The sequence below is a fragment of the Adiantum capillus-veneris genome, chromosome 21, assembly GCF_014529385.1.
Source record: "Adiantum capillus-veneris isolate H3 chromosome 21, ASM1452938v2, whole genome shotgun sequence".
Lineage (NCBI taxonomy): Eukaryota > Viridiplantae > Streptophyta > Polypodiopsida > Polypodiales > Pteridaceae > Adiantum > Adiantum capillus-veneris.
The window spans coordinates 46,450,846-46,475,002 of record NC_140951.1 but is presented as its reverse complement, the minus strand read 5'-3'; positions in this window follow the sequence as shown (position 1 = coordinate 46,475,002).

The following is a 24,157-nucleotide window of genomic DNA, read 5'->3' as shown; positions in this document are numbered from 1 at the left end:
TCAGTACGACAATGAGCAAGGTGCAAAGATCTACAAAGATGGAATGGACCGCTATTGTGTAAAGATAGAAGATAGACCTAGTGAGTTCAAGGACTTAGTGCCTGTGAGCTATAGCGGAGATAGATATCTAGATGACGAGGGTACCATGTACATGGTAGTCCTAAACCCTAACATTGTGGACAAGTGGGGATTGATGGGCACCAAAGCCAAAATAGATGAAGAACTCGAGGAGAAAGCACCAATAATGAACTTCCCTAATGCGAGGTTAAGAAGAGAGAATGAAACTACAAGGATCAACACTGATAACATCTATATGGGGCTATACAAATATAATAATGGGGAGCAAGATCTCTATTATAGATGTGAAGAACCCTACACCGGAGAGTTGACAGACAAAAAAAGACTCTATGTCTTTACCTACACAGAAGGATCGGAAGTGAAAATTGCCGCTTACGATAAGTATGGCAGGCAATACTCAACAATGGGCAAGAAAGAATTAGAAGGATATACATACTTTGGGGGACCACTACATCAGTATTATGTGACTTCTAGCTCACATAGACCAGCACCAACAACTGGAGTGCAAAACTCAATGACAACAGGAGGACAAAGAACTCAGGTTGCTGACTCTTTCAGTCAACCTTGGGACTCGAAGCTCGGACCAATGGGATCATTACATTCCAGAGAGTCAATGGAGACGAATCGAGGTAGTGCAGTTCCAATCCCCACCTATACCACTCCAGGTCCAAGGTTTGAAGCGGAACCATCACATTTACCTCCCAGTAGTAGATTCAGGGCAGAGGAACCGACAAGGGTAACCCTTGAAGTCCATGATGCTAGAGAAAGCTTTAGCCGAGACACAGGAGCAATGAGATTGGTAGCAGATCATAGACGTATGAGACCATCTCAAGTAGCCAAGTGTATGCCAAAGAAGTATGGTGGTTCAGGAGATCCGTATGCACATGTGTCACTCTTTAAGAAAGTCTTAAGAGCTGAGCAGATAACAGATTTCCATACACAATACGAGGGATTTGGTCTTACTCTAGAAGGTACTGCATTGACATGGTTTCAACCAATGAACATAGGGGGATTCCATGACATTGACCATTTGCTAAGAGAGTTTGCTGAGGAATTCTCAAAACGAGAGATTAAGCACAATACGGTCTCACAAATATATGCTTTTAAACAGAGAGAATATGAAAAGGTGAAGGAAGCTTCACTTCGCTTCAAACAATACATTGAGAGATGTCCAGTACGTGAACGACCACAAGATGACAGACGATCTGTTCTCTTTATTGAGGGACTGAGGAACGACACTCTCAAGAAGGACTTGCACTTGAAAGTTTGTACAAGTTTCGAGCAAGTAACGAGAGAGGCATTGTACTTAGTGGATAACTGTACGGTTTATGGAGAGGTGTCAGAGGATACGGATTTTGCATCCAGTAGCTCCTCCTCCGTAGCGAGCGAGACTACCACTAAAAAGAATGTTCAAACAACAACCATGCCAAATGTAGAGCAAATGATAGAAGATGCTCTAAAAAGGATGGCACCATACCAAAAACCATTGCCAAAACCACTGGAATGGTGTGCTATTGAACAAAAATGGACAAATCATCCGACAGAGGAGTGTTATTACAACAAAGGGTATGTAAGGGAGCGCCAGTATGCACCTCCTGCTCAATTAGCACCACCTCAGATACATCCAGTACCTCGATACCCAACGGGAAATGTACCGGGACCTATGGGGATAGAAAGACCGCAACCGGTATTGGGACAACAACCACCTTTACCAGGAGCAAGACCAGTGGGCATTAGATATGCACCAACCTTAGAGAATCAGGAAGAACAAGCCTTAGTGCCTGTTCAAGCCTATTACGAAGAATCGGGTGCACACATGTCTCCAACAGTGTATTACCCACCAGAAGAACCAAAACAACCAGAACCATGGGGCATGATGGGAAATGTTGGAACACCAACAGTTACAAGTGCTTCTGATGAAGAGAGATACAATATGGACGCAAGAACCTTGATGTTCATAGCTCATGGAGGGTTAGCAGGACAGAGACCATCCTATCCACAAAGGACGAATCAAGCGGGACCAAGACCAGCACTAGGACCATGTTACAAGTGTGGAGGTGACCATCTGATGAATGTTTTCCCACATACGGAAATCATTAGAATTAATGCTTATTGCACTGAGTGTGGGGTTACTCACTTCATTGAGGATTGTTCAAAGAATCCAAACAAAGTGCAAAAGACGACATTGAATATGCTAGAAACTATTCCTACCAGCAGTGGGTCTGAAAATGAAACTCTGATACCAACGAAAGTTGTTACCAGAGCTCAAGCTAAGAAAACCACTAGAGAACCTGAGAATGGAAAGTTGGCGACTGAAGTGGTTAGTCAAGGACCGCGGAGTCAGAAAAACACATGGAAAGCTAGAAAAGCACGCATGAAGTTGAGAAAAGAACGTGAAGACGCTATTCTAGCTGAGGAACTAAAGCAAACTAAAGCTAGATTAGAAAAACTTGAGAGTCAAAACGGGAAACAAGAGATGAGCCCGGAAAGAACGAAACAAAAGAGTATCAAAGAAACAACGAGCTTAAGCTCAGGGGGATCAGTGCTAGTCGACAAAGTACACGAACCATTGGATGCACTGATGAGAGCTTACGAAGCTAGGTTAAAGAACAACCAAACACAAGAACAGAGGTGGATGACATACCCAAACGCGGAATTGGAAAAGCAGAGACTTGAAATGTGCCAGAGAATGATCGAGACTGCACAAGCCTTATTAGAACCACCAAAAGAAACAATGAATTGTGGGAAGGAAAACCCAATTCAGCAAGAGACTATCGTTTCACGGGTAGCTGAAAAGATTCCCAGTGCACAAAAGCCTGAAAATACACAAAAGGATGCCGCATAGTATTGAACACAACCGATCAGGAGATAGAGAGTTTTCATCCAGTCATACAGAGGTCTTACGGAAGAGATGATGATTACAATGAATTTTGGAAACAAGTGAGAGAGGCAAACTTTGCAAACGAGCTAAGTTGCCAAGCTAATCAGACAAATTGGGAAAAGGACATCAGGAATCCTCCCATAGTGGAATTTGAGGCAGGATCCAAGTGGACTTGGATCTGCAATCTTACTGGGGAGATGGGGGCTCTGTTAGAACAATGGAGAGCAAACCTCATTCACTGAAAACCTTACCTTCATACTTAGGAGAGTATGAAGCAAAATCCGAGATTAGAGCAATTCCCTCACGAAAAATCTCATCAGAAAAAGTCATGGACTCGCAAGGATTGATAGAGATTTTGTCAACACCAGTGACATGCACTATCACTCTAGCTGAGCTTTTGAGGCTAAGACCACATATGTGGACCACTGTAGGAAAATGCTTGGAGAAATTCGGGATAAAAGATCCAACATCGAGATTGCAAGAGAGCATAGAGGAGCTGAGCAAACCACAAAAGAACGCTAAGCCTGTACCCTTAAACAAGGTCGGAGAGTATTGCGAAGGTGAAGAGGGGAATACAACCTTACCAGTTGAATTCCAAGGAGTGAAGACGATGGCAATACTAGACAGTGGAGCAGGGGTAGCCATTGCTACAAAAGAAATCTGGAAAAAATGGGGGAAACCAGCAATAAGGAAACTAGGTTGAAACTCCAATTAGCAGATGGACACATGGAGAAACCTATGGGGTATTAGAGAAAGTTGTAGTGACTTCTTGCGGCATTGAATACGAACATACTTTTGCTATTGTCGATTTTGCCAAGGAGAATAACTATGATATCATATTGGGAAGACCATTCATGAGACAGTTGAAAATGGTCCAAGATTGGGGCTACGATCACATATACTTGAGAAATATGGAAACCACTACACGTGTGAACCTGAAAGACCATAGCTACAAAGATGTGAACCGAACACCGGTAGAGGAGTTTGATTCAGCTACTTTGGCGGGATCCAAATTTCCAGCTTGGTTAGGTAAACCCAAGGAGTTATGGATGTGTGGAGCTTCGAAATGTGGAAGTCTGAAATGAGAAGAATGTGTTTTAGAAAGGGCTATCGAAGACGAAACTTATGTAAGAGAACCCTTTCCAGAGGACACGTTTGAACCATTAGAATGGACACACATTCTAGCAACCCTAGATGTTTGTGCAATTCCGGATGGTCCCACAACGAAATTTTGCGACAAGGATGGGTACGACGTGGTTCCGTATTTCATGTTGAGAACTGTACTCGAAAAAGAAATTGAAAAGAACGATACACTGGAAAAAGAAGATGAAGAAGGGGTGTTTCACGACATTCCCAATCATCCAGAGTGGGGAAATGAAGCAGACAACGAGTCAACGGACAATTCAAGCGGAAACGCAGAAACTATAACGGATGTCCGATTTTATGATTTTCCGAACCAAACTAAACAGCGCCAGAAACACTATAGAGCAAAGAAAAAAACAAAAGGGGTTAGAACCAATCCGATGCCTAGAATAAGAGGAAAAAATCAATTCCTAATGCTAGTAAAGGCTGAAGATTGTGTTAAGGATAAGATTTCTGGAAGAATGAGAGGCAGTGATCAAAAGAGCTTACGAAAAGACAAAAGAGGCTCAAGAAATCAAGTTCAAAAGAATGGAACGAAAACTGAAACAGAAAAATCAGAAAAGAACAAGCGCAACAGAGAATACACGGAGTCCAAGTTAGAACGTAGAAACAAGTACAGAGAGCTCAAGAAAACTCTGAAGGAAGTTTGGACGACAGAAATTGAGAGTGGAGAGGACGAAAACGTCAAAATCAAGGAAAACATGGATGTTCCCTCTCACTATAGGAAATTCACAATAGAGGATAGGAAGGTGATATTAACCCCACCTATTCGAGAGAGGAAGGAGAACGAATCTTATGACGGACCGGAGGATGCAAAAAAGTTGATTTAGCAGCTCCAGGTGAGACGCCTAGACCGGTGTACATAGCCACAGATTTGTCTCCAAGCGAGGAAGAGAGACTTTTGAGTCTTCTCAGAGAGTACAGGGATGTGTTTGCATGGTCTTATAAGGACTTAAAGGGAGTTGACCCATCGATATGCCAACACTCAATCCCACTGAAACAAGACGCAAAGCCTAGCAGACAGAGACCATACACATATAATGATACTTTTGCTAAGCGAATCAAGGAGGAGATAGATAAGCTAATGGAAGCTGAATTCATATACGAGATTGAACACACTGATTGGGTATCTCCGATTGTGGTAGTACCTAAGAAGAACGGAAAACTCCGAGTGTGTGTCAACTTAAAGAAAGTGAATGCTGCAACAATCAGGGACAATTATCCCCTGCCGATAACTGATCATGTTCTAGAGCGTGTATTAGGGAAAACAGCATACTCCTTTCTTGATGGTTTTTCAGGATATAACCAGCTAGCCATAGCACTGGAAGATCAACATAAAACAGCTTTTGCAACGGAGTGGGGAATTTATGCTTATCGGGTTATGCCTTTTGGTCTAACCAATGCTCCCGCAACCTTCCAGAGGCTGATGATGCATGCTTTCAAAGAATACTTAAGGCTGTTTCTCGAAATATACATGGATGACTTATGTGTACATTCTCTACTGAGAGATGAGCATCTAGAACACCTAAGAAAAGTATTTGAGAAATGTAGGACATATCGCATTTGTCTCAATCCTGAGAAATGTGTGTTTATGGTCCGACAGGGAAGAATTCTGGGACATATTGTCTCACAAAACGGAATATCCACGGATTTAGAGAAGATAAAAGTTATAGTGGATATGCCTAGACCAACCAATGCGAAACAAGTACAGAGCTTTATGGGACATTGTGGATATTATAGACGATTCATTTACATGTACGCTATAATAGGCCAACCACTTTACAGGCTAATAGTGAACTTTGAATGGACAGAGGAGTGTGAGGAATCGTTCAAGAAATTGAAAGAGGCACTCATTACTGCTCCAGTCTTGAAATCACCAGATTGGGAGAAGATATTCCATGTGCACATAGATGCTTCGGCATATGCAATAGGATGCATTCTGGCTCAGCCAGAAGAAGGAAACATGGATTTTCCTATCTGTTACGCCAGTCGACAGCTCAACCATGCAGAGAAGAATTACACCACAACAGAGCGAGAAGGATTAGGAATGATCTATGCTGTGAAGAAATTTCGGCATTATCTTCTAGCCAACAAGTTTGTGTTTTTTACGGATCACCAAGCCTTGCTCTACCTAGTGAATAAACCATGCAATACCGGGAGAATAGTGAGATGGTTCATTATTTTACTGGAATTCGACTTCACGATAGTAGTAAAGAAAGGAAAAACACATCTTAGAGCTGATCATCTTTCGCGATTGACGAATGGAGAAGACCCTATAGGAGTAGATGACGACATGCCAGACGCGTACTTGTTCAACATAGAAATGATACCGAGGTGGTCTCAAAATGTCGTTAACCTATTAACCTATGGAGGAGAGTTCGATAGAAGAGAATGCAACCTGAAACATATTGCTATTCAGCAATCCAAGAATCTTCAATTGATTGCAGGAAGGTTGTATCAATTGGGAAATGATCATGTTTTACGACTATGCATCAATCCTGAGGAATATAATATATATCTGCGCGAAGCACATGTTCAGGAATGTGCATTTCATTGTTCAAGAAGGAACACATATAGGAATTTGTTACAATTGGGAGTCTATTGGCCAGGAATGAAAGAAAGCGTACATGAATATGTCACTGTATGTATTGTATGCTCATCAAAACCGCCAGCCGAGTATTCGACATTATATCAGATAATGATCGCTCCAGAATGGAGTCAGTATATTGTTGAATATCTCACAAATAGAACTTTCCCAGAAGGAACGTCAAAAGCTCGTTAGAAATCTGTAGAGACAGAAGCTAGAGATTACGCTTTAATAGGAGATCAACTCTATAAGAGAGGTAAAGACAACCAGCTTAGGATTTGCGCATCAGAGTCTGAGTATGTGATAATCCTGGAGCAAGCTCATGGAGGAGTAGGTGGAGGCCATTTCTCAGGTGATAAGACATCAAAACTTGTCTTAGCCGCAGGAATCTGGTGGCCAACATTACATATGGACGCTGAGGAATACGTTAAACGGTGTGATGACTGTCAGCGGACCAAAGTACCACTTAAAAGAGATGATATGCTGCTTAGACCAATGATGGGGGCAAGAGCTTTTGCAAAATGGGGGATTGATTATGTCGGACCCATTTCACCTCCTGCATATAAGACTCATGCACAATACATAATTGTGGCTACAAACTATCTAACAAAGTGGATCGAAGCAAAGGCAACTCAAAAAGCAGATGCCAGGACCACGGCACAATTTCTATATGAATACGTCTTTGTACGATATGGATTGCCAATAGAAATTGTGAATGATCGAGGCACACATTTTATAAATGAAGTGATAAAGATCCTTCTAGATGAACTCATGGTAATCCATAGGAAATCAGCCCCGTATCATCCACAAGCAAACGGACAAGCTGAAGCAACAAACAAAACCATATGCACAGTCCTTACGAAGATTGTATCTGAATCGAGAACTGACTGGGACCAGAAGTTGCATTCAACATTATGGGCATATAGGGTAGCATATAAAACATCAATAGGAACGACCCCATATAACATGGTTTTTGGGCTAAATGCTATCTTACCAATAGAATTCTTGATTTCAACCTTAAGGGTGGCTAAGGATCTAGAGTGGACAGGGCACGAGCTCTCTGATAGATTAGATGACCTGGAAAAGCTAGATGAGCTTTGCCTAAAAGCAGTAGCTTCCATCTACGCTCAAAAAAGGCGACAAAAGGAATTTTTTGATAAGCATGTGCGGACTAAAGAGTTTAAAGTTGGGGACTATGTCCTAGTTTACACTCTGAAACAACATGCTAAGAAGCTTAAAAAGCGAGGGATGGGACCTCTGGTGATTAAAGATCTATCACCAAGTGGAGCCGTCAAGCTTGCTACATTAGACGGAGAAGAAATGCCCAATTGGATTAGTGGATGCAGAGTGAAAAAGTATCTGTTGCCGCTAACACAAGACATGCTTCTCAAAATACATCAAGAAAAGCTGCGTGTCCAAAAAAAGAAAAAGATTGTAGAGGAAGCGCAAGCTAAGGCGAAAGAAAGAATGGAGAAAAGAAGACTTCTGCGTCAGAAACAGCGCAATAAAGGAGCAATACGAATAAACGCAGTCAGTATAACAGATATGGATAATGACAAAGAAGAACCCATCATTGAATGCAAAGTAGGGACCAACCAAATTAAAGCCAGAGCACTATTGGATTCAGGAGCTCAAGCTAACCTACTTTCACTCAGTTTGTATAGACAATTGACAAATGACACGAAATTACAAACTGCCAAGCAAGAGTTAAAAAGTTACTCTGAGAATTCAATCAAAACTGTCGGATGCACAGTTTTACATATACAGATTAACCAATATGTGTATCCTCATATGTTTTACGTGGTTGAAGACCAAGCTACACAACATCCATTATTGCTAGGACAACCATGGCAGAAGCAATACAATGCAATGATTGACTGGAGTTCTAAATCAGTGCTTATCAAATACGAAGGTGAAAGTCAATCAGTTAAGTTCACCAAAGGAGCAGAGCCAACTCCAAAGGAAGAATCCACGGACAAGGGCAAACAACAAACAGAGAAAAAGAAGAAGCAATGGCAACCAAAAGTTTCTACACAACTGGATTGCTCGTCGACGAGGAACTCTCAACAGTGGATAAGGAAGACAAGCAATAATATAACAGCTCAACCTTGGGATAAAACGGAGTCAACGTTGGTATGGAGACTAAAAAAGGTGGTGCCAGAAAACACAAACAGAGTCTTCAATACCAGACAACAGAGTGATCCCCGACAATCAAGGACAGTGAAACAGATCTGGATTCCAAAGAAGTTCATGACGGCACAAAGCTATAGCAAGCAAATTTGGATCCCAAAGATTTGTAAACAGGAACTCCCTTCAATACAATCAACGGAAACTCCTAGGTATTTCAAGGCGAGGAAATCAACACACACAACAAAGCAGGTTTGGGTCGCAAAGAGTTTGTGGCAAGCACAAGCAAAGCGGAAGCAGATTTGGATTGTGAAAAAAGACAACAAGGTAACGAAGAATCCATCTACTGATTCTACTACCGAAGTGCCAAAACCAACCCAAAACCCGACCACCAATCCTTCAATCAAACAAAGAGCAGCTTTATTGGAAAGACTGTTGTATCATCGCTCTACAATTGCATTGGGAGCTTATGACCAAAACAACTACAATGCTTCACCCACAGACACTTCATAGTCGTCCGGGAGGACTCAGACAAGGAGGGGGGGAGGTATACAGGAGCTACAAAGCAGCTACAAGCGGAAAAAACAAAGAAAAACAAAAATTATATTACAAGGGCAGTGTCTTACATGATTTTGTAATTTTTTATGTTTGATTGCGGATATTGATAATATTTATGCCCTTATATACCTTGTTTTGCAACAAGAAGAGATCAAATGATGAATTTGGGTCTCTAGATGTGTAAATATCACTAAATAAGAGTGTTTTTGGAGCTAAAAAGTGGAAAAAAGTGGTAATCCAAGTCCAGAAATCACGAAGAAGTGTATATTCATATACACAGGGTTACCAGCTATTTATCGTGTATGTTTGGAGTTTTTTAGATTCAATTTGCTATTTTCTTTTATTTTTTATGATTTTCTTAATAAAAATAAAAGAAAAATAAAAAAACAGGTGAAATGAGATCGGAAAAAAGAAAAGAATAGACGGTGATGGTCCTAATGACAAGGGCAACCCAGGATAAAAATTGGGTACAATTCTAAAAAAGTTGCGGAAAGCCCGAAATGACAGAATTTTGGCAAAGTGGACAGATTTCTCAGAAATAGGTCAAACGGAGTCCAAATTGAGAAATTTCAAATCCTAAAGTGCATTTCACGACGAGATAGGAGCACATGTCAAATTTGGTAACAAGTGATCCGGGAAGCCCGAAGTTAAGTATTTTTCACTTCACTATCAAGCTCATTTCCACTATTACCTTCTTGGAGAGAGCAAAGAGCACACAGGAGCATCCGACCTTCTACCGCCTTCTACGACTGCTACAAGAGCTCAGAGGACACCAAACATGAGAGGTAGACTCGTTGCCATAAGCTTTTGATGCTTATCGTTAACTTTTGTCGCGAAAACTCACCAAAACCAAGAAACAAGAGCAGACGGGGAATGGGGAGGAACGCTAGGTAGGGGCACAACCGCCTAACCAAACCTTGCAAGAACTTAGAGGTGGGTTACCCTAGTATAGGAGATGAGTTTCTAGCACTCAAAGCTCGAGAAAGAACGACTGGAAAAACCCTAGGTCAACAGAGCCTGCAAGAGGCAAACAGAAAAAAGTTGTCGGAACGACACAAAACTTCTCAGGAAGCTTAACAACATTGAGGTCAATGCAACCATGGAGTATCTCCGGGTTTGGATCACCAAAAGTAGGTCGGAACAACCGATTCGGCGGCGGACACACAAAGCGTCATTTTGGCATAACGGCTAAAATTGACGACCAAATGACATGAAACTTCACAAGCAGCTTCAAATATACATGGATGACTTATGTTTGCAAGCAAAACCCAAAAGAAAGCTGATTCACTTACCGATGGTGAAAAAGACGCTTTCGGGCAACCAAATGGAGAAAGATGGAGAACGGGGAGCCAAAGTCAAGTTCAACCAAATAGGTGGCTTCACAACATATCCAATGAGCTGGAAATGCAACTCTCGAAAAGAAAAGTTGAAGAAATTCAACTCCAAGGCAAAAAGACGACTTCGGAAACTGAAATGCCTATAAGGGGGCTTTTTAGCTAAACTGATGACTTTTTAAGTTGAAAACTAGTTAGCAGGGCTTAGGGCACTAGCACAAAGCATTCTTTGCACAAAAAGACCAACATTTCAAGAAAAGACATCATATGCGTATGATGTCTCACAGCATGATTTTCACATCCATTTCAACATTTGAGTGCATAGCCTCATTCCACATGTTAATCACATCCTATGAACCAAGTATCATGAGAATTGGAGTTAGAAAACCCAAGGAAAGCCAAAAAGACGCAAAGTAGGCCATAAAATTGATTTTTGGTCCTAATTTTGTCAAAATAACTCCAAACTCATTGAAACTTTGTAGGATTGTTGATTAACACATCTACAAGCTATCTGTAACCAAAAAGCACCATTTTGACACAAAAGACATCATACGCGTATGATGTCTATTTGCACTTACAGAGCAAAAAATGCTCATTTGTCATCATACATCCATTATATATATCTAATACATTCTACATATGAAGTTTGGAACCATTTGGTCAGATGTATCACCCCATTAGCCCAATTAAGAGAAAATCCTTCATACAAAGCCTATTTTTGTCCCAAATCCAACATATTCAAGTCCAAACCAAGATTTGAGTATAAACAGTCCTTCACTAGCACATGGAGAGTCCACAGAACCAATCCCATGAAAAATTGACAAAAAAGACATCATACGCGTATGATGTCTCCAGAGCCATTTTTAGTCCAAATTCTATCCAAACTTGATAAATCCACTGAATAAGCCTATCTAAAGCCAAAACCAAGCTTATAGAGAAAATTGGTCCAAAAATGCACCAAAAGACATCATACGCGTATGATGTCTCACTATGTGATTTTGGCACCTCAGGGCTTCAACCACCAAACAGAAGTGATCTACATGCCATTTGAAGGTGAACCACCAAGTTTTATCCAATTTGGATCATAAAATCCATTTCCCTTTCAAAATTTTGCCAAGAGCCTGAACTGGACTGAACTGGCCAAAACTTGACCAAATGGGATCCAAACTCAAATCCAAGCATATGACACTCATGTATACACTATCAGCTACAAGCACAACCAATATGAAGTCATTCTGACACAAAAGACATCATACGCGTATGATGTCTCAAGCATGTTTTTGAGCACAGTTTGCATATTTTTTCACCTACATTGCATCCTTAGGCCCTGAATAGCTCATGTTTCAATTTTCAAGTCATTTGAATAGTTAAAAGCTTCATTTCGGCTTTCAGTACTAAAAAGACGCTAACTTCTGTAATTGGAGTTACAGGATCCATGGATTCCGCTAAGTCATCAGCAACTAAGAGAAAAAGACCAACCATCAAGGATGCTCTTGCAGAAGCAGAACCCTTTGATATTCCAACAGAAACCCTCAAGCCAACCAAGACTTGGTTGGAGGAAGCAGTACTAGAAAAAGAGGGAATAAAGATCTACCAGGGGACTTTCAGAGATCCTCAAGGGCAATCGGTCGATGTACCTATGATTCCGCGAGAATTAGTGGATTATAGCAGATCAGAGAACATCAGCAGATACCTGGAAAAGGCTGACTTACACAGGTTCTTCACCTCGAGACCATCAGGTGTAGACACAAGAAGAGTGTATGAGTTGGCAACATCCATTCAGAAGGATGGGAAAGCCACGTTGACAGCCATGGATGGAGAAACAGTTGAAGTACAGATCACTCCACAGCTCATTGCAGATGCATTGAAGCTGCACAACAAAGGGAGTTCTGTCAGAGAAAGAAGGGAGGCCATAGAGGTCTATGGATCAAAGAAACAAAATACAACCTACGGAGATATGGCAGATCAACGAGCGGCAACCCTTTGCCGATTATACAACCAGTTTTTCCATGTGTGCAGTAAAAGACCGCAGAAGTATACTACACCATCCCATGCCATTGTGACAACCATCACATGGGCACTGAAGAGCAACATGACAAAAGAGGTGAATTATGCTCAATACATCCACGAGCAAGTAATATCCATGCACAACCAGAAGCCAAAGTACATAGGAGGAGGAGAAATCCTAACAAGAATAGCTTATGAAGCTATTGGAGCTAGGGATCAAGGGCCACGGGTTCCCTCCCAGAATGAGTGGCTTAGAGAAGCCGATGAAGAGAAAGAACAGCAAGAAGTATCCAAGAGGACGTCCACAAGAGCACGCCGAAAACTAGAAATAGTTTCAGAACCTGAAGAGGCTGTGGACGAGCCGCTCAAGAAGAAAGCGAAGAAGAAGGCTGATCCCAAGCAAACCAAAAGTCAAAAAGGCGCAAGAATGGAAAGGCTGGTGGAGCAGTTTAGAGCGGAAAGAGCTCTAAAGGGGGACTTTGAAGAAATGTGGGTTCCAGACCCCACTAAAGTCGGAACCAGCTCAGCCAGGCCACATGTTGATCAATATGATCAATATATTAGAGCTTATGAGGAGTCAGAAGCTGGAAAGAGCATGGCAGGATTGCAGAAAAGAAGCCAAATTGGCTTAATTACCCAAGGATGCCAGGACCAAAGGCAGGCGAGAGAATAGGTAAAGCCTACATGGTGAAAACCCTAACGGGCACCATCAAACTCTTTACTGGCTCTCCTGACCTTTCGTGTCAGATGCTAAAGAAAATCTGCAGGACTCTCTTAGCATGCATTGAAGTGTTCGCGCCAGATAAAGCCACTACCTCGAGTCTACTATCGACGGCCGACACAGTGACGGATATGATGTATGATCTTTCATTGTAGCCATCACCAAAGGTGTTACATCTCTTATACCAAAGAATTATGTTTTTGCCTAGCTTCCACATGCAAACATTCGAAGAAGCTTTCTACACCGGCTTTTTCACTCACGAAAGCAAAATATTCGGCCCAACCTTGACCATCGGCAACCTACGCTATGAATCACATTTGCAGATGCTCAAGACGACAGGACTCTATTGACCAAGCCTAAAAGTCATGTCAGGGACGACATGAACGCGGAGGGGGGGAGTGTTGAGCCAGCAGAGGATCACACCCACATTTTTGCTCACACCCATCATTTTGTAACCATTGATTGTAATAAATGTCTTTCCGAAATTAATTTTGATGTGAGCCATTCATTAAGTAACGGGACTCAATTGAGTTTCCAGCTTGTAATCCCGAAGTAATTTCACCTGTTGATGTAAATAATTAGAGATGTTCTCACCTCCAAGGCTGAGGTATATAAGCCAAAGTTTTGTAACCTAAAAGAGATTCAATTATTAATCAAAGTGAGTTTTTGAGCGCCGTGACTGTGTCTGAGAGAGAGAGAGAGAGAGTCTTATCTTCTTGCTACGCGAGCTACGGGGCCGCCATTGGAGAAGCGACACCACCATTGTGTTAGCAACGGTGAGAGCTACGCACAGATACCAAGAGTGCGCGCTATCGGCTTCTATGTGTGGTAAGCTCCTACGAGCTTCGGTGTGAGTTTTCTTCCAACTCGTGTGTCGGAATAGAGCGTGCAGCATATCTATAAAACCACAACGAGTAGAGCTACACATTAGTACCATCGGGGTCAAGTTTCGGTCACCTGTATTTTTTGGCCTGTCTTCATACGCGTTTGCCGCACGGAGTGGTTATAGGTTGATTTTGCAGTTCAAGGCTTTAGGGTGTTGTTCTTACCTAGTGCATAGACTTCCCCTTGAGTTTGAGATCGATTCGATGATTCTAGATCCTGTTTCGTATAGCATTCGTTCGTAGTACGGATTTCAGTCACTTGCGTGTTTTAGAACTTAGATTTGATTTCCTTAGTAGTGATTGTCATTAGAAGGTCGAGTAGGTGATTTGACACCCACCTAGTTGTTTCCATGCGCCTGCGGGTCAAGCTTCGTCCTCGTCTGACAAATTCTGTTGTTGGTTGAGTTCTCGCTATTTAGCTTCCGCTAGCGGCATAACCGCCTTAACAATTGCTGAGAATATGCGTAACACGCCTGATAGAGAGCCTAGAAGTAAGGCAGTACAAATAGCCAAGCTCACACAAAAATTTAGTGGAGACGGGGATGTGAGAAAGCATATCGAAGTGTTTGAACAAATATACGATTCTCTAGGAGAATACAATGACCTACATAAGAGCAATTCTTTAAGCCTAACCTTAAGTGGAAAGGTAGGGGATTGGTATAGAACCCTAAGGGTGGAAGAAAAAACGAATTACCCTGCTCTTAGGAGACTGTTCTTAAAAGAATACATACGAGAGGGAGTGCTTTGGGGTGTAGCCTCTCAACTCCAGAAAGCCCAACGAGAGGAAGGAGAGTCGGTGAGAGACTTTATAAGTCACTTGAAGCATTTGAATTCTCATTTTGTAATCCAAATGAGCGCTTCAACAATAACCAATTGCTTGATAGATTCATTAGTTATAGAAGCCAAGTGTGCGAGTACTTCACATCAGCATAAAGAAAGGGAAGGGAATCATAACGGAAAAAGAGAGATTTCACTAAACATGGCTTAGTCATTAGAGGTATCACCACTTGGGAAGCAGTCACCACCAATGCGATCCAATTGGAGGATAATTTAATGATTCAAGGAGAAAGAGTGTCTGCTGAGCCTAAATCTATTAGCTCACAAGCATCGGGGCATCAGCCAATGACCCTAAAGCCTATTGCTAAGGAGCCAAAGATATCTGAGATGACTTTAGCAGATCTCACCAAGGCTATTCAAGAGAGTCTTACAAACAATCGTGCTCCGCAAAACAATCATATGTATCCAAGAAGGGAGCAGCAATGGTGCTCCGTATGCTATGGACCACATAGTACTAGTGAATGCCCTACTTTTAGAGTAAAGTTCAATGGGAACTGCAATGCATGTGGAAGGTATGGTCATCAAGCTAAGGATTGCATAGTATTTAAGCGCACGATGACCAATATACCAACCTTAGCATGGACAGACACACCTCGAGTGCCTGCATTGATGCCGGCCCCACCTCTTGAACCCTTACCACCTCCAGTGCTAGGACCGCAACCACCACATCCGAGAATCACTTCTGTGAATCAAGTGGGTTGTGAGTCATCTATTTCTTGTTTGGAAGGCTGTGAGGAAGATATAGATCCTAATATCGCCTATGGGATGGATGTGCTTGAAGAAAGTCCACAATACTACATGGAGGACTATTGGGGACAAGTCAAACCTGTATATCAAGTAGTTGCTCTTGCGGCAAGAGGCCAAAATATCAATTACACTGCTAAGAGACCACCTCTTCAATGCTATGAGTGTGGAGGTGCACATTGTGTAGCCGAGTGTCCTATTAGGCTACAAAAGAACGCCACACTAATGCAAACCAATCAAGCGAGCACGTCTACAATGCCGATACTCATGTGTAATCAATGTGGCATAGATCATTTGATTGCCCAATGTCCAAATAATCCAAATGCACCGAAGATCACGCCATTACACTTGATTGAAGTTACCGAGGAGCCATCACCAAGTACACCCGTGGTACCAGTAAACGTACTCACACGATCGATGCTCCAAAAACAAAATTATATTCTTGAGGAAAGAGACACGGCATCAATTGCCCAATCTTAGTAAAAGAAGAAAACACGAAGAAAGAGATCGCAAAAAGCAGCGAAGTCAGACCCCAGTTGAAAGACCAACATAGGGACTGGTGAAGACCCCGTATATATGAACAACGCTGAAGAAGATTCTGATTCAGGTGAAACCATGGAGACCAAAACGACCACTAACATAGAAACCAACAAGGAAGATCTTCATGAGCCACAATGGCCATGATCCAAGAAGAAGATATGAACTTGTCCAAACCCTACAGAGGAGATTGAGCGAGTCAAGCAATTAAGGAGTTTGGTAGAAGATACCCAAAGGGATCTAGAACCAGCACCTAGGAAGATCCAGATTACAGACATCGTGTTCTCTATGCAACAACAACCTCACCAAGACCATAGACCCTTAGCCATACCTAGTGTCATCCAAGAAGAAAGTGACTTAAGGTCATGGGAAAGTGGGCGTACTCACTTCTTTATGGAAAGAATGTTTACAGAAGGACTACCTGATCCTATCGAAGAAATGGAGATCCCATCTTTCCCACGTCAAGGGACTGAAGTCCAAAAGGTGCCGTTAAACATTGCCAAATTGATGGATTTCATGTCTTCAGAAGTTAGAACCACCATCATGTCCAAACTATATAAAGACCCTGAGCTAGTCTCAGCTCTTCGAGCCTTCCTCAATGGAGAACTAAAGTTTGGGCTACCACAATTTGCCCAGATGGATGGAGTTGGGGAGATGCCAATAGAGGAGGAACACTTAGATCCACAACCCAACCTACATGAGAACCTTGTTATAGAAATACCTGTTAACAAGTTGGGACAATACTTTGAGGGTGATGAATCCAATGCGACCATATCAATCACTAGTAAGGGATAAACTATGAAGGGAATCCTTGATGGTGGCGCTCAGGTTAGCATTGTGACTAAAAATTGCTGGGAAACTATGGGAAGACCTCACCTTGTGACCACAACCATATTAGTGAAGATGGCCAATGGGTCTATTGTTAAGCCTATTGGGATGCTAGAAGATCTCAAGATCAAGGTCTTTGGACATAAAATAAGGATTACCCTTATTGTTATGGATTTCTCCAAACACACTATGGCATCGGAGATGATCTTAGGACATCCTTTCATGAGGGAAGCAAAAATGGTGCATGACTGGTCCAAAAACCATGTCTACCTGCAGTTCCAAGATTCTGTCATTCGAGTGGATCTTGTGACGGGTCGAGCACATCCTCTAGGAAACAGGTTTATAATTGATCATAGATCTGACACCACAATTCACTCGGCCCCATTGTAGTATTGTTACACGTGTAAAGCGGACACTGATGTTGGAAAAGATTCTCCTTATATGGATGTACTACCTGGGATGACTAAGTCGGACAATGTGGACTGGGTCCACCTAGCAACAACCATAGACACTTGGGGAAATAGGGGGACGACCTGGGTAACACCTGAGGGGGATGAAATACCACCACTTGTACCCTTAAACATGCTAGAAGCAATGCATATAGCTTCTGATGATCTACAAGATGAAAGTTTGACTGGCATTGAAACCAGTAGCGCCTCACAAGACTATAGCCCACACGATTTGGGGTCAGAATCATCAGTTGAAATTGACTCTGAGGATGAAGAATCTGAGTTAAATCTTAGTTAAATGTGGGGACAAACCATTCAGGGCCGAGTGGTAACCTAGATGATAATCTATCCAAGGGAGCAGAAGACACAAGTAGTGATTCATCTAGTAAGTCTTCACTAGAAATCGATCGTAATCGAGAATTAAACAAGAAGAGTAAGAGATATAAGAGGCGACGATATCAAGCAAATGTGCGTGCTAGAATAAATGAAAACAAATCTACCACAGAATGGCTTAATTATATAGGGGCATGTGATGCTCATCAGAAGCTGGTAGATAATTGGGGTGAATGCCTTCAAAGCGTTATGTGGTGTAGTCCACAACCCATTGACATCGCACAACTAGAGGCTATAGAGAAGCCAAAGTTGAGCCGTACTGTAAGGAGACGACAAAATCAAGAGTTAGCTCAACAACAAAAGGAATCAGAAGTTAAATCACAGTCCACAGAACAACAGGACACCACAGACTTACACCCCACAGACTTACACCCTATACCACAGACTTTCAAATCCTATACCACAGAGGAACGTAAGGTTGTGTATACAAAGGCTCAAAGAAAACCTATCGATGGGAGCAATGGAGTCTATGATGGTCCAACGATAGTTAAGGAAATAGAGTTAGCAGACCCAGGAGAAGAGTCTAAACCTGTTTTCATTGCCCAAGATCTGACCGAGACTGAGGAGTGTGTACTTAAAGAACTTCTCAAGGAATTCAGGGATATATTTTCTTGGACTTATCATGATATGAAAGGTGTTCCACCTTCCGTGGTGCAACACACAATCCCTATGAATAGCATGGCTAAACGAGTTCAGCAACGACCCTACCCAATGAATCCTAAATATGCAAAAATCGTTCAAGAAGAGATTGAAAAGCTTGTGGAATGCGGATTCATATACCCTATTGAGCACTCAGAATGGGTGTCACCAATAGTGATTGTGCCAAAAAAGAATGGGAAACTCAGAGTGTGCGTGGATCTCAAGAAGGTCAATGCCGCCACTAGGAGGGACCATTACCCCTTGCCATATTCAGAACACGTGCTTGAAAGAGTTGCAGGGAAGGAAGCTTATAGCTTTTTAGATGGGTACTCTGGCTACAATCAAATCACAATTGCGCTGGAGGACCAAGCTAAAACGGCCTTTATAACCGAATTTGGAGTGTTCGCATTTCGTGTTATGGCTTTTGGTTTAATCAATGCCCCTGCTACCTTTCAAAGATTAATAAACACTGCTTTTAGAGAATATTTGAGGGTGAAGCTTTCTTAGATGACCTTTGTGTTTATTCCTCTTGGAAAGAACATCTATCATGCTTACGAAAAGTGTTTGAGAAGTGTAGATTGTATCGCATCTCCTTAAACCCTTTCAAATGCCAATTTTGGGTTAAACATGGAGTCATTTTAGGGCATATAGTGTCCAAAAATGGTATTTCCACAGATGAGAGAAAAATTAAATCCATTGCTGAATTGCCACCACCTACAAATTATAAAGGAGTTCAAAGGTTCATGGGCCATGTTGGTTATTACCGATGGTTTATTTTAAACTTTGCCGAGATAGCTCGTCCTTTGTACAAGCTTCTTATTGAGTTCCAATGGACTGCGGAGTGTGACCATGCTTATGAGTCATTGAAAAAGACCTTGACTAGCGCTCCTATTCTTCGAGTGCCCGATTGGAATGTAATTTTTCATGTGCATATTGATGCATCGAAATTTGCTATTGGGTGTGTTCTAGCTCAACCAGGAGAACATAAACTGGACTACCCCATTAGCTTTGCAAGTCGTCAGTTGAATGATGCCGAAAGAAACTACACCACTACAGAGCGAGAAGGTTTAGGTATGATTTATGCAGTGAAGAAATTTTACTACTACCTTCCCAACAAGTTTGTGTTCTATGTTGATCATCAAGCCTTGTTGTATCTAGTAAATAAACCTTGTTCCACGGGAAGAATTACACGATGGTTGTTAATTCTCCTTGAGTTTGATTTTACCGTTGTGGTGAGACCTGGTAAAAGACATGTCATGGCTGATCATTTGTCTCGCATACCCAATGGTGAAGCCCCTACGGGAGTTGATGATGAATTGCCTGATACTTCTCTATTTCTAGTCGAAACCATACCTAAATGGAGTGAGAAGATTGTGAACTTTCTAGTTAATGGTTTTCCACCCAAAGAGCTTCGTAAAGACAGAGCTCAAAAACTGTTAAAAGAATGTGAACCTTACTCTCTCATTGCGGGAACTCTCTACAGACTAGGGAAGGAAGATATTCTTAGACGTTGTGCCCGTGAAGATGAGTATTTATACATACTGCAAGAAGCCCACATGGGTATAGCTGGAGGACATTTCTCAGGGGAACTAACAGCTAGAAAGGTGTTGCAATCAGGCTATTGGTGGCCAACCTTATTTAAGGATGCATCACTTTTTGCAAAAGGATGTGATGAATGCCAACGTTACAAGATCACACAACAAAAGGATAGGATGCCCTTACATCCTGTTAAAGTGACTCAACCATTTGAAAAATGGGGTTTGGACTTTGTAGGCCCAATAAGTCTGGTAGCTCATAGCACTCAATCTCGATATATTATCGTTGCCACTGATTATGTGACAAAGTGGGCGGAAGCCAGGGCGACACGTAAGGCCGATGCGAGGTCAACTGCCAAGTTTCTCTTTGAGAGCATTATTACAAGATTTGGTTGTCCCTTTGAGATTGTGAGTGACAATGGTACTCATTTTATAAATGGAGTAATAAAAGAACTCACTACCAACTTTATGATAGCTCACCATAAATCCACACCTTATTATCCACAAGAAAATGGCCAAGCTGAGAGCACCAACAAGACCTTAATCTCTTTCTTGACCAAAACGGTGGAAGCTCATCGCACAGATTGGGATTTAAAGCTTACATCAGCTCTATGGGCTTATCGTACTGCGTACAAAGTTTCCATTAATTGCACACCATTCAAGATGGTGTATGGCCAAGAAGCGGTTATGCCATGGGAGTTTGTCGTTCCTAGTCTTCAAGTAGCTTCTCAAGAAGGTTGGGATGGTAACCCCTTAGTTGAGCGATTATATATCCTTGAAAGGCTAGATGAAGAGAGAAAATTATCTGTGCAAAATGCACTTGTGGAGAAAGATAGGAGGAAGAAATGGTTTGACCGTCATCTAAAGAACAAAGATATCAATGTTGGTGATAATGTCCTTATGTATGGAGTGTGTAACGAAAAGAAAAAGTTGAAATATGCGGGAAAAGGACCATATAGAGTATGTGAGATCACCCCACAAGGAACCATTCGTGTGGAGACTCTTGATGGATTTGAAACCATTGGACTCCTCAATGGGAGAAAATTTAAAAGATACTATAATCCTTTAAGCCAAGAGGAGATACATGCCATCCATATAAAAAAAGCAGCCAAGGCACAAACAGAATTGAAGAAGATACAAGCTCAAGCTGAGGCTAAGGAGCGACAACAACGCATAAGACGAAAACTAGAGGCTAACCTTGGAGTCACACATGCATTCCACGTTGAAATCAACGAGGATTGGTTGGACTCTGACACACCTCTACAATACCCTATTGAGCTAAATAGCACCTATAAAAAAGTGCTATATAATGCCTTATTGGACACGGGTGCTAAATATAATCTGCTATTATATGGGGTGTGGTACTAGTTAGGGAAGCCACCTCTATCTGAGAGTATTATCCAAGTCAAGGGTGTCAACAAGAAATAAACTGCAGTTTTTGGAATCTGGCACACTTCTGTCAGTTATGACAATGGGGTTGTAGCTCAAGACTTTTTGGTCATGCCTGTTGGAACTATAGAGGGTAATATAAACCTAGGACGCACGTGGATGATAGCCACCAAATGCACTATTTATTGGGGAACAGGGGGTGTCACAACACAGAAACCAACTCTTAGCCCTGCCACGCAAGCCATAGTCCCTGAGATATTGCCTCTTAAGGAAATAAAACCCAAAAAATTGCATGTCCAAGAGGTTGAACCATATGTCCCCATAGCCCAAGTCTCTAGAGCTTCAACTGATGTAGTTGAAATAAAGCTTGAGACACACAAGACCCATCCCAATATAACAAAGAAAACATACAAGTGGGTCCCTAAAGCTTCGTTAGCAACCATAGCCAATGATAAAAGACAGGAGCCTGGTAAGAGACGTCCCATTCACCCCAATAAATGTAAAGAAATGTTGCGTTGGATTGCTAAAAACCTATTGGAAGCCCAAGGCTACTATGAAGGAAATGATCAAATCTGGGTGCCAAAATGTAAATTGTGCTCTTACTTGTCACCGGGCCCATGTGAGCTCAATCCTGTGGCTCCAAAACAAATTGAAGATCGTGGAAAGGAAAAAATCACGGAATGCGACACACCCGCTCCAGAGGTAGTTTGGGTACCAAAGAAAGAACGATTTGTTCCACCTAGCTCAGGAACAGGGAAAGCAAATGAAGCTTCTTGCTCTTCATGTAGTTCCTATACGGAAATAGAAGCTTCGACACAACCTCCACCTACCATTGTACATATCCATACAAGCAAGAAAGAGTTTACACCTCTCGTTGTAAGATCACCACCTGCAACGATGTTGCAAATAAAATCATGGGAGAGTACGTTACCACCCTTGCAACTAGATGAAACGCATAGAGCGGTCGAAAACTATTGGTTAAAGCCTTCACCTATAACAACTTGGAATAACTGGTTTAAAAGGGTGACGACATCATTTCAAACGGTATGATCTACCCAAGGAAGGGGGGAGTGTTTGTTGACATCCATCATTCACTTGCTTCCCTCTCAACCTTTCTCCCTGACCTCTTAATCTCCAATCTTAGGAAATGCATATATAAAGCCTTATACTCACAAAAACAAGATAAAAAAGTAAAAGAGCAAGAGCCATAACACAAAATCATAAAAACACATTATGCACAAGAACACGACCCTTGTAATATTTGCACTCTAACCATTATCTATTTGCGTGTAGAGATATGACTAGTACGCTAGAGTCATCTACTCCTGCCTTGGGTGAGAGGTACCCTCGTTACTTTTCACAAATGTTTCACATGGTCTTTTCGGTGCTTGCATGTGAATGGGATTTGGTAAGTACGCTAGCATGTGAGAGGAATTTTGAGGAGTTAGAGTGGCTGATACGTCTCTTGACCACGACTGATCCATACTTAGTAGAGAGCGTTTCTCCCATTGCAAAAGCCTATCCTTTTGACCAAGATGACTATAGGCGTTTAGTGACCTTCTTAGTAAACATGGGTACCTATGGTGAAGAAGAAGGTTTACATGACTACACGGATGGCACATATGGTCTCATGGATGATGACTTTGTTTATCTCGAGGACGAGGATAGGGGTTTAGCCTTAGGGTTTCCCCCCAATCTCTAAAATATCCTATTCCCTTGACTCTCTAGGGGGAGTGCAAATAATTAGGTTAGGATTCCTTATGTTTCTTTTGTTGTGTTCAATAAGTGTTGGTACCTTTTCCCACTGTATTCTTTGTGTTTCTTCGTGTGTACAGGAACGTGTTGCTGTTGTTAGGATTTGGATCTTCATGGGATCTTTCTTTCATTCACACTTCAAATCAAGCGCGACCATTGACACAAAAAGGTGTTTCTTGTCCATTCAAAGTTGAATCACTGTGAAAAGACTTTGGGGGATCAAAGAAAAGGTAATCAGTCAGGCGATGATTTCATGAGAAATTCCTTTTATCGTAGCTTAACTACAAGGTCTTCTAGGTATAGCCTCTAGTCAGCCCTCGAACATGAAATACTTGGCTCTCGCGATTAAACAACTTAATTGACCAGAGAAAATTAAGAAGCTTACCCATGGTATTAATAGTCAATCTCTAGTGCCTTTCGACCGTTAAATTAGCGACTCCAGACTTGTTTAATTTTTTACCTTTACATCTGTTTATGCATTTGATTATATTGCAATTTAATGTTTATTGCTGACAAATTGTTTAAAATTCTTACCAATCAATTTGTCTGCCTAAAACTGCATATGCTTTTTAATCGCTTATGAGAATGCAATTACTGTGCCAATATTGTTTGATTTTGCAGTGACTGAAGAAGGCTAAGGACATTCATCTCAAATGCTCTTCCACCTTGATGAATGAGCTTCAACTCAATAGCTTCCGAGGACGGAATCTACATCAGGAAGGGGGGCATGT